The sequence below is a fragment of the Antechinus flavipes genome, chromosome 1, assembly GCF_016432865.1.
Source record: "Antechinus flavipes isolate AdamAnt ecotype Samford, QLD, Australia chromosome 1, AdamAnt_v2, whole genome shotgun sequence".
Lineage (NCBI taxonomy): Eukaryota > Metazoa > Chordata > Mammalia > Dasyuromorphia > Dasyuridae > Antechinus > Antechinus flavipes.
The window spans coordinates 709,413,166-709,425,430 of NC_067398.1; positions in this window are offsets into that span (position 1 = coordinate 709,413,166).

The following is a 12,265-nucleotide window of genomic DNA, read 5'->3' on the forward strand; positions in this document are numbered from 1 at the left end:
GCTGCTTCTAAACTTAGCTGGGCTGGCCCTCCTTGGACAGACACCCAGTCCTCCCCCAGCCCACCCTCTGTTTCCAGCTCAGAAGGACCTGCCAAAATCTGGTGTTCTGCAGGTGTGAGCTTGGAGAACCCAGAGGCAGAACTCTGTGGCGAGGCGGCCCTGGGTGGGGTAAGATCATAGACCCACTTACTCTCATCCCACAAGCGCCGGAGCACCTCCCATGACCCAGGACATTTCAGTGTCCTTAGGACAGAATGAATCTGAATTTCTGTGAAACACACAGGCCCATCTTCCCATTACTTACCAGTTTGTCTTCTTTCTTCCTCTGAAAAATGTTGGGCTTAAACTAGATCAGGGAAATTTATAGCTGGAGGGAACCTTAGAGACCCTCTAGTCTAGTGGTTCTTAGCCTGGCCTCCATGGACCCTCGGTGGGGGATTTTAGGGGCTCTATGCTAGGTGGCCCAGTGGATAGAGCGCCAGGCCGGGAGTCAGGAGGAGCTGAGCTCAAATCCAGCCTCAGACACTTAGTAACTGGATGACCTTGGGCAAGCCCCTTCACTCTGCTTACCTCAGTTTCCTCATCTGTAAAAAGGAAATGGCAAATTACTCCAACCTCTCTGCCAAGAAAACCCCAAATGGGGTCAGGAAGAGTCACATCCCACTGAAACAACTGAACAACAGCCGCACAAACTTGGAGGAGTAAAAAAAAATCGCACTCTGTTTCGACTCATTTCTAACTTCTTATCGTTCCGTCATTTTCCAGTTGTGGCCAATTCTTCGTGACCCAATCTGGTCCAATGTTCTAATTTACAGTTGAGAAAACTGAGGCACAGAAAATGAATTAAGGCAGGTTCACGCAGGTTTTGAGTCAGGCTACAAACCCAGGTCCTCTGACATCACATCTACTGCCTTTTTCTATATATCCCAGAACTTGTTATGGAAGAGGGAGAATTTATAACTTCTCAGTCTCCCCTTGGGGACAGAGGGAGCTTGGGGATGGTGGAGGGAGGGGAAAGGGGCTCAGCTCAAAGACTGCCAAGAAAAGGACTTAGCCTCAGTTTCCTCATCTGTAAAAGCAGATTGCACCTACTTTTCAGGGTGATTGTAAAGCTCAAAAGAAATAATGACACATGTAAAGTGTAAAATTCTAGTTAATAGCTAGTTATTATTTCAGACCCTGATAGCTTCTCATTCTCCCCTTAAATACAGATCCAGAAGAAAATAACCAGAGTTATGGAAGACGCAAAATACCTCCTCGCCAATTACTGGCTATTTGATCTTGGCTAATTCAGTTCCCGTTTCTGGGACTCGGTTTCCCCCTCTGCAAAATATGGGGATATTAGGGAATCCCTAAGAGGCCTTCCAGATCTAAACCCTGTGATTTTGTTAGCCCCCCCTCCCCCCGCCACAGCAGCAATCTGTGAAAGCGTAGCGCTGAATTGGGGTTACCTTAGGGGAGCCCACGTTGGCAGTTTCTCTGTTCAATTCCCAGGTAATACCCTCCCAGGAGAAGGCTGCTTCTGTCCTCAGGGAAGCAGGTCTAGTGAAGGCCCATCTGTCCTTCCTGTTCTAAAGAGCAGAATTTCTACCCGACCAAGCTCTAATCTTATCATCCTCATGACCCGAGCGTGGCGGCAGACCTGATCACAGGTGACGCTTTTCTTAAAGAGCCAACACAAAAGAAGGCCTTTGACCAAGCCAATCACCTCCTGGCTTTCATGGGATTATAGATTTAGAGCTGGGAGGTACCTCTGAGATCATCTAGCCTGGCTATAACAACAGCCGGCTGCCCAAACCAGATTCAAGTAGAGTTCCTATCTGATTTTAGTGTCCTGACCATAGGAGGAAAATATGTATATTAAATGCATCATATAATAACATATAAAATAACATCTATAAATAATACGAGTGGCCCTCGTTTTCATTTGAGTTTATACCACTGATCTAGACTACCCCCTCCTTCTACTAGAAGAGAAAGGAGGTAGAGACTGTGACCGAGCAATAATGAAGTTAGAGATGTCAGGGCCTATAGTGCTGTGGAACCCTGGGCCCAGCCTGGGAGAACCTTTGGCTGTTGAGTCTAGGAAAGGATGGTTGGGGGCAAGAGGGATTAGCCTAGCTCTGTGTGGCCCCCACAGGCCAAATGGGTGGCAGCTGTAAAGGGAGCAGATTTAGGCGCAATGTAAGGAAGACCTTCCTACCTGTTGGAGAGATCCCAAAAGGTAAGAGGAGGAGGAGGAGGAGGAGGAAAAGAAGAAGGAGAAGGAGGAGAAGGAGGAGAGAAGGAGGAGGAGAAGGAAGAGAGGAGAAGAAAAGAGAAGAGGGAGGGAAGGAAGAAGAAAAGAGAAAAGGGAGAGAGGGAAGAAGAGGAGAGGAGAGAAGGAAAGGGAAGAGAAGAAGTGAGGAAAGGAGAAGAAAAGAAAAGAAAAGGAAGAGAAGAGAAGAAGAGAGGAAAGGAGAAGAAAAGAGAAGAAAAAAAGGAAGAGAAGAGGAGAGGAGAGAAGGGAAGGGAAGAGAAGAGGAGAGGAGAGAAGAAGAAAAAGAAAGGAAGAGAAGAGGAGAGGAGAGAAGGGAAGGGAAGAGGAGAGAAGAAGAGAGGAGAGGAGAAGAAAAAGAAAGGAAGAGAAGAGGAGAGGAGAGAGAAGAGAGAAGAAAAGAGAATACCAGATCTCATTAAGGGGAATATTTTTTGAAGTCTCTAGTGTCGCAAGCTGGGGATAGGGACATGCTAAAGACTGCCAGCTCTTCTCATGCTGGCTTCTTCCCAGACACTTTCTCTCCCTTCAGAAACCCAAAGAGAGGTTGGCAACAAGGATCTCTCTCGAAGCTGGAAGCTAGAAGAACCTGGAGAGACTTAAACTTTTTTCTCTCCCACTCTCCCCCACTCCACCCACCCCTCCCACAGCCAAAGGGCCATTGAGGAATCAGTCCCTCCCAATGAAGACAGAGTCCTGTGCAATGGCCCTTGGAACCAAAGGATGCAGTGATGTTTATTTTTGTCATCTTAAATCAATACCAGTGGCTGTTAATTCAATTCCAAGTGTTTATTATGTGCCAGACATTTGTGCCGGTAATACAAAGATAAAACGAAATGGCTCTGGTCCCGGGAAGGACTTACTTTCTTCTTGTTGTTTGTCCCTCCTTCTTGAAGATGACCGTGACCTTGGGGAGGGGTCGCCATGACATCCAGGTGAATTGCATTTCAGTGAGGGAGGCCCGTACAAGGTCTCGAGCCTCCCTTTATTCTCTAGAGCCATCTGGGTCCAGAAACAAGACACGGATCAAGAGGACTGGAGATGGCTCAGGATGCAGTGGGAGACCTTCCTTTTGACAGGATATGTGAACATATAAAAGTAAATATAAACCATATTCAAAATAAACCACAGACATTGAGAGCAGGAAGGGGACCTCAGCAGCCATCTGGGCTAGCTTATACATTAAAGGAATCTCCTCTGTTTTTTCTTCTGTAAAATGAACCTTACACTTAATCATGGCCAATGTCCCTGGTCTTCAGTGAGGGAGCTCATACAGTCGATGAAACATCAGTCTTGGAATCGGTCCAATCCAGCCTTTGACACTTATTGGGTGGGCGACCACGGTCATCGTCAGCCTTAGTTTGCTCGTTCGTAAAATTAGGACGCCGATGCCTCAGTGCCGGCCCCACGGGATCACTGGGATGATTAAGTGAGACGAGAGGGGGAAAGTACTTCACAGAGCTTGCTCCAGGAGCAAAGGGAGGCTTGGGTACCCTCAACCCTGACTTACCAGGATGCATCAGCTGCATAATGAGCCAGCTACTGCTAGCTCACCATTTGGTGGCGAGCAGATGCTTCTGCAGGAGGAATGACGTAGCAGCCAAAACAGGCACCGTTCTGCTCGCATGGTTCCGATTTCTTGCCATTTTCTTAATGGGCTTCTGGGAGAGAACTTCTAGAACTCAAGCAGTCCTGCAGGAGGGTGTGTACCAGGGCTTTGGACCGGATGGGCCAAATCTTGTCAGATTTCCCTAGGGAGCTCTCACTCTTGCAAAGGAGATACTTTAAATAAACAGAAGAACCCTTAGGAAGGTGAGATGGTTCAGAGGATGAAGTGCCGGCCTGGGATCAGGAGCATCTGGGTTCAAATCCGGCCCCAGATTCCCAGCAGTGTGACTCTTGGTGAATCACTTACCCCTGTTTGCCTCAGTTTCCATGTCATCTGTCAAATCAGCTGGAGAAGGGACTGCAAACTTCTTCCATTATCTTTGTCAAGAAATCCCCAAATGTTGAGTAAATTGTGGTATATGAACATTATGGAATATTATTGTTCTGTAAGGAACGACCAGCAGGATGAATACAGAGAGGACTGGTGAGATTTACATGAACTGATGCTGAGTGAAATGAGCAGAACCAGGAGATCATTATATACCTCAACAATGATACTGTATGAGGATGTATTCTGATGGAAGTGGACCTCTTTGATAAAGAGAGCCTTAATTGATCAAAGATGGACAGAAGCAGCTACACCCAGAGAAAGAACACTGGAAATGAATATAAACTGCTTGCACTTATGTTTTTCCTCCCGGGTTATTTCTACCTTCTGAATCCAATTCTCCCTGTGCAACAAGAAAACTGTTTGGTTCTGCACACATATATTGTATCTAGGATATACTGCAACCCATTCAACATGTAAAGGACTCTTGCCATCTGGGGGGGAGGGGTGGAGGGAGGGAGGGGAAAAATCGGAACAGAAATGAATGCAAGGGATAATGCTGTAAAAAATTACCCTGGCATGCGTTCTAGCAATAAAAAAATTATTTAAAAAAAATTAAAAATAATTTTAAAAAATTTCTGGGAAAACTGGAAAAAAAAAAAAAAAAGAAATCCCCAAATGGAGTCATGATGAGTTGGACATAACTGAAATGATTCAATCACCTCATTAATTTTTTAAAATTTAATTTAATTTTTTTATTATTATAGCTTTTTATTTATAAAATATATGCATGAGTAATTTTTCAACACTGACTCTTATAAAACCTTCTGTTCCAACTTTTCCCCTCCTTCCCCCCACCCTCTCTCCTAGATGGCAAGTAGTCCCATACATGTTAAATATGTTAAAGTATATGTTAAATACAATATATATATATAATATATACTATATATTTATACAGTTATCTCACTGAACAAAAAAAATTGGATCTAGAAAGAAAAAAACCTGAGAAGAAAAAACAAAAATGCAAGCACACAATAACAGATAGAGTGGAAATGCTATGTTGTGGTCCACACTCATTTCCCAGAGTTCTTTCACTGGGTGCAGATGGCTCTCTGCATCACTGGACAATTGGAACCGGTTTGGTTCATCTCATGTTGAACAGGCCCTCGTCCATCAGAATTGATCAATGTTTAATCTTGCTGTTACTGTGTACGATAATCTGGTTCTGCTCATTTCCCTCAGCATCAGTTCATGTAAGTCTCTCCAGGCCGCTCTGAAATCATCCTGCTGGTCATTTCTTACCGAACAATAATATTCCATAACATTCATAGACCATAACTTATTCAGCCATTCTCCAATGATGGGCATCCATTCAATTTCCAGTTTCTTGCTGCCACAAACATTTTGGCACATACAGGTCCCTTTCCTTTCTTTAGTATCTCTTTGGGATATAAGCCCAGTAGAAACACTGCTGGATCAAAGGGGATGCACAGTTTGATAACTTTTTGAGCAGAGTTCCAAATCACTCTCCAGAATGGCTGGATACATTCACAGTTCCACCAACAATGTATCAGTATCCCAGTTTTCCCACATCCCCTCCAACATTCCGCATTATCTTTCCCTGTCATCTTAGCCAATCTGAGAGGAATCACCTCATTTATAAAGTGGGACTAATAGTAAGCTCCTATCTTCTAGGGTTGTTCTGAAAGTCAAACAGGATTCTTTTTTGTGAAGTGCTTTGCACAGCATATTAAAGAACCATATATATGCTATTAAAGGCCAGATACTCAGTGAGATAGCCTCTTTATTATCAGGGATTACATACTGGGTGTGTGCAGACACTTGAGTGCATCACAATGCAATTTAGGAAATGACAGCTTGCCTCAGTTTTTCTCACTGATTTTTGCAGGATTTGGACTAAGAGGGTGAAAAATGGAAGCAGGTGAACATGGCGGGGAGGATAGTGATCATGTGGATCAGTATTTTCTCTGGCTGGTCAGATAAAATGCAAACTCCTGACGGGAAGGATGAATTTAATTTTGTAATGATCTTATCAATGCTTGCTTAATAAATTCTTGTCAAATATATTGGATTGCTTGCCATCTAGGGGAGGGGGAAAGGGAGGAGGGGAAAATTTGAAACACAAGACTATGCAAAGGTCAATGTTGAAAAATTAGCTGCTGTGGGGCAGCTAGGTGGTGCAGTGGATAGAGCCTCAGCCCTGAAGTCAGGAGGACCTGAATTCAAATCTGATCTCAGACATTTAACACTTTCTGGCTGTGTGAGTCTAGGCAAGTCACTTAACCCCAACTGCCTCAGGAAAAAACAAACAAAACTAGAATTGAAAAATTATCCATGTATATGTTTTGAAAATAACAAGTTTTAAAATAAAAAAAATAAATTGTTGTCAACTGGTCGAAGGTTGTCTTCTTTGAGCTTTGTGCTATTGGGTTTTGTCACTAAGGCAAGTCACAGGCTCGTTCTGTGAGCCACTGTGTGAACGATGGAGTGTAGAAAAATAACTGAGTGAGAGACGCTCTACCGAGGACTCAGAAAGCTAATACTTCTAACTCCTTCATAAATTCATGGCCTTGGTCTTAAAACCCTGTGTTCAAAAACCATCAAGGAGGTCTTCCTTCCTACACGCTCCTTTTTTGTTTTGTTTTTAACTCATCCACAGCTGCTCTTTACCTCAGGCCCCCGTTGCCTCTTGCCTGAAATATTGCAATAGACTTCTAATTGCTCTTACTAACGTAAGCTTCCCCCCATTCCAATCTGTCCTCCACACTGAAACCGGAGATATTTTTGAGGCGATCGGGGTTAAGTGACTTGCCCAGAGTCATACAGCTACCACACTCTGCCCCATTTACTATAACATGGAGCCTTGCAGAAAGAACTTTCCAAAGCACAGGCCTAACCATGCTATTCTATTGCTCAAGAACCTCAGTGATTTCCTACCTTTTGGATCAGATACAAACTCCACTGTCTTTTAAACTCCGATTCACCTTTGCAATGTAATTATACCTTATTTTCTTTTGTTCATTCTTTGGCCCTCCTTCCCTCCCTCCCTCCCTCCTTTCCTTCTTTCCTTCCTTCCTTCCTTCCTTCCTTCCTTCCTTCCTTCCTTCCTTTCTTTCTTTCTTTCTTTCTCTGAGGCAATTGGGGTTAAGTGACTTGCCCAGAGTCACACAGCAAGAAGTGTTAGATGTCTGAGGTCAGATTTGAACTAAGGTCCTCCCGACTTCAGAGCTGGTGCTCTATCCATTGTGCCACCTAGCTGCCCCTTGACAGGTATATTGTGCAGTTTGTACAGGTAATATACTCTGACTGACACAAAAGCAACTTCTCAAATCAGGAGTTGTTGGTTCTCTCTGACTGATTCTCTTCTTCTCTGCTCTTTTAGGATCAATATCCTCATTTTAAAATCCAAAATCTCACAGGAAATTGAATGGGTCCAGAAGGAGCACCCTAGCCACCCAAGGAGCCAATCTATTGTCTCCATCACTCCACAATTGAGTTCTCTGACTCTTTCATATGTAAATGGACCTCTCTAGGGCTCCTTCCTTTTCAGCCTCAAATGGACCATTCCAACATTAATAGCATATTGGGGGACTTAATTGATCAGAGGTTCTCTGATAACCCTTCTCCCTACCCAAAGTGCTTCACAAAGCTCCAAAGGCTATAGGATGACAGTTTTCATATTCTGTTGCAAATGGGAAAATTCAGATCTGGAGAGGTTCCCTGAATTGCCCATAATCACAGAAATGGTAAATGGTAAGAACGGGTTATTTGGAAAACTATCTGTTTTTGGATCTAAACTCATTGTGCTTTGAACATCACCCTTGCTTCTTCTGGAGACTCTAGACTCCTGGGACCAGAACTTGGGTCTTTTCAATTATCTAATGTTGTTTTCCCATTCAGTTCCTTGGGTTTCTCCAAGGATGGTGGTATTCCTGACTCTTCAGGGAGTCATCTTTAGGAAGGATTTCCTTCTGGGCCCTTTTCCTCTCCCCTGAGGACAAGTACCTTGGGCCCCTCCAAACTAACCAAGGATCTCTTGCCTTTACTGGCCTTGCATGTTCTCAGGGTCCCAGGACCTCTGGCTGTTTTCTCTCAGGTCCACTTGCTGTTTTCAGAAACCAAACCCCATGACCTTCCGTGGCTTGAATTTCTCCTTCCCTTTGAAGGTCACCTTTGGGCTGCGATTACTGAACCCACCCTGATAAGCCAATGCCAGACTCATGTGTGTCCTTGCTTGGCCTCTTTAAATCAACAAGCTTCCCTGTCCAGGGCATTCTGTTGGAAGGCAGGTGAACAGAAACAAATCCACTGTCCCTGCCTCCTTCCTCAAGGACCTGGTGGTGAAAAGGGCATTGGATCGACAGGGTTAAAGTATTGTGTTAGCTGGAAGAAGTGCGTCTCTAGGGGCCAAAAGAAATGTTTGGCCTTGTAAGCACAGAGCTGACTGTATCACTTCTGCTGCTTAACAACCTTCAGTGGCTCGTTATTGCCTCTAGATGACATCTAAACTGCTTAGGATGAGCAGTGTTTCTACTGGGCTTATATTCCAAAGAGATCTTATAGGAGAGAAAGGGACCTACATGTGCAAAAATGTCTGTGGCAGCCATCTTTGTAGTGGCCAGAAACTGGAAAATGAATGGATATCCATCAATTGAAGAATGGCTGAATAAGTTATGGTATATGAATGTTATGGAATATTATTGTTCTGTAAGAAACAACCAGCAGGATGATTTCAGAGAGGCCTGGAGAGACTTACATAAACTGATGCTGAGTGAAATGAGCAAAACCAGGGGACCATTATACACAGCAACAAGAAGATTGCACGATGATCAATTCTGATGGATGTGGTTCTCCTAAACCACGAGATGATTCAGACCAGTTCCAATGATCTTGTGATGATGAGAGCCATCTACACCCAGAGAGAGGTCAGTGGGAACTAAATGTGGATCACAACATAGCATTCTCACTCTTTTTGTTGTTGTTTGCTTGCATTTTATTTTCTTTCTCTTTTTTTTCTTTTTGATTTGATTTTTCTTGTGCAAGATAATTGTATAAATATATATACATATTTTAGATTTAACATATTTTTATCATGTTTTAACATTTATTGGATTATTTGCTATCTAGGGGAGGGGAAAATGGAACACAAGCTTTTACAAGAGTTAATGTTGAAAAATTGTCCATACAAATGTTTTAAAAATAAAAAGCTTTAATAAAAAAAGGAAAATAAATAAACTGCTTAGGTTGACATTTAAGTCCTTCTGTAATGTGCCTGTAACTTGATTTTCTTCCTTTTTTTACAAGCTAATTTTTAAAAATTAACATTTATTTTTCTCTCCCTTTCACCTATCCAATTACCGCTCTTCCAAAAAAAGAACAAACCCCTTGTAACAAATATGCATAATCAAGCTCGACAGATTCCCACAATGTCCGAGTCCAGAAACGGGCCACAGTCTCCACCCTGAGTCCACCACACTATCTGTTAGAAAAGGTAAAATAATTTGGCATCAGTTCTTTGGAATCATGCTTGATCCTAACATGGATCAGAGTTCTAAGATGTTCTGGGTAGCCTATTGCATTGTTGTGTACTCTAGTCCCAACTCTAGTCCGGGACTCTATCCCTATATGAGAAGGAGATCTGAGTTGATGAGAAACTAGAGAGCTCCAACGTTCACTAGTTCCCTTTGGAGACTAAGTGAAAGTCCCCATTCTAGAATCTTCTAGGTTGCTCCCTCATCCAAAATCTTTCAAATGTTAAATTACTTTTTGGGCTTCTGATTTTCAGCTTCAAGGAGGAAGAAAGAAGAAGAAAGCCGTAGTAAGCCAGGAGAGGAGCCTCTCTTTCATGTACCTGTTCCCAGATTGCTATTCTAGAGACTTTGAGGAGTCTCTCCTTGGGTAATTTAAATCTCTCTTAGTTGAACTGAGTGATATAATTTCCATTGAGAGAACTCTTTCATTCCAAATTGCCTGGTATTTATTCTCCCATATATATCTTTTATGATTTTAATTTTGCTATGATTAAATTAATGGGTTTCTTGGCTATTTATTATGTGGGTTCATTATGGAACTGGTTTTGGTTGGGAAGGGGTCACACCTTGAATAGAGAGCTAGGGGGGTCTTCTTTCTTCCCAGAATTGACAAAGCAATCAAAAATTAGAATGAACTCGATCATGTCCCCTAAACAAAAACTATTTAAAGTAGCAGATAGATATAATTCTAGCCTGATACTCCTTCCCTCTGAAGAGAGCCGAGTGTTCCTCTGCCCCAACTTTGTTTCCCCTGTAGTCAGAAACCAGTCTCCCTTCGAGTAAGGTGGGAGGAGAAAAGGTGAAAGAATTCTATTCTGACTTCCTTTGAGTCACCTAAGGACAGTTTTTGAAAAATTAGGGGGGACGGGCTCTGTCCACACATATGGGGCCCACTCCTTTCCCTACCATTGCTATCATTTTAGAAATCGTTCTCAGTTCTGTTCTCCTCATTCTGCATCCATTTATACAAGTCCCACCTACTTTTCCAGGTTTACTTATCAATTCTGTTCCACAATTTTCTGTCTGAGCCAAACTGAACCACTAGCTATTTCAACTGAGCATCTCTAGCCTCTGGGTATTCACATAAGTTGCCCTCCCATGCCTAGAATGCATCCCTACTCCTCTTTGCTTTTTGAAGCTCTTCTCTTCCAGGACAAGCTCAGGCTCATCTCAGGGATTGATCTCCCTGATCCCCAAGTTGGAACTATTCTCTCCATCTTCAAATAGTCTTCTATGTCTCTTCCCCCCACTTTTGGCCTTCAGTCATTTTTTAGTCATATCTGATCTTGAGGACCCCATTTGGGGTTTTCTTGGCAAAGGTATTGGAGCTTTCTTTCTCCAGCTTGTTTTACAGATGAGGAAACTGAGACAAGCAGGGTAAGTGCCCAGGGTCACTTAGTGTCTGAGACTAGATTTGAATTCAAGTTTTCCTGATTCTAGAGCCAGCACTATATTCACTAGGGCACCACCTAGTTGTTCCATCATGTCTTACCTCACATGGATTTATCGGTTACATATCCTATTTTCCCCAGGAGAAGATAAACTCCTTCAAAGCAAAGATTGCTTCTTTTTTCTTTTTTTTAAAGCCTAGGGCTTACAGATATTCAAATGCATCTGTGATCTCTGTGACGTAGATCGGAGCCTATCATATCATATGCATTTCCTATATATCCTATGTGTTTCATATATATATATATATATATATATATATATATATATATATATATATATATATATAATTTTTTTTTGCCAAAGTGAACTCTGGGTAAAATCTCCTTCGAGGCTGCTGCTCAGCCCTTATGGGCCTTTTGGAAGCTAATCAGCTCTGGTAGACTGCATTTCTGACTGGTTGCTGGTAGTTTCTCTGAGTTAAATCCCTAGGTCTCATCATGTTCTTCTTTGAATACATCCATCTGGGGCACTCATTTGTCTCATGTCAAAAAAGGACAAACATAAAGTGCTGGGTTTTTTTTCCTTCTCAATTTCTCCTAATGTTGATGGGATATTAATAGAAGATGTGGACTGGGCCTCGGTTATATCACATAGCCAGTCTATTATTTTCTACTCCTTCACGTTTTAGATGATAACCTCTGCTCTCTTCTCCATAATTCCATGTGGGAACATTTAAGGCTATTCCCTCAATTCCCATTCTTATTCAGGATTTGTGCCTGTTTCAACTCCCCCCTCAAGATTGTAGAGATATTCTTGAGGAGTTGTGGTTTCTAACTCTGTATCTCATGAGATCTAACATTGTATCGCATGAGCCCCCACCAGCGTGCTCTCTCTTATCAATTAACTAGTTGAATCCATTAATTTTTTTTAAAAAAAGGATATGCTGACAAGTTATAACAAGAACATTTGGTACAAAATATTCTACCCCACTCCCACACCCGCCTTAAACTAGGGGCACGCTCTTCCCTTACACAGTAAGGTCTCTGAGGAGAGTAGTCTCAAACTTCAAGGGAGAGAGGAACACATATAGAAAATGTTTGTGGAAAAGGGATAACTATTGATTCCTGG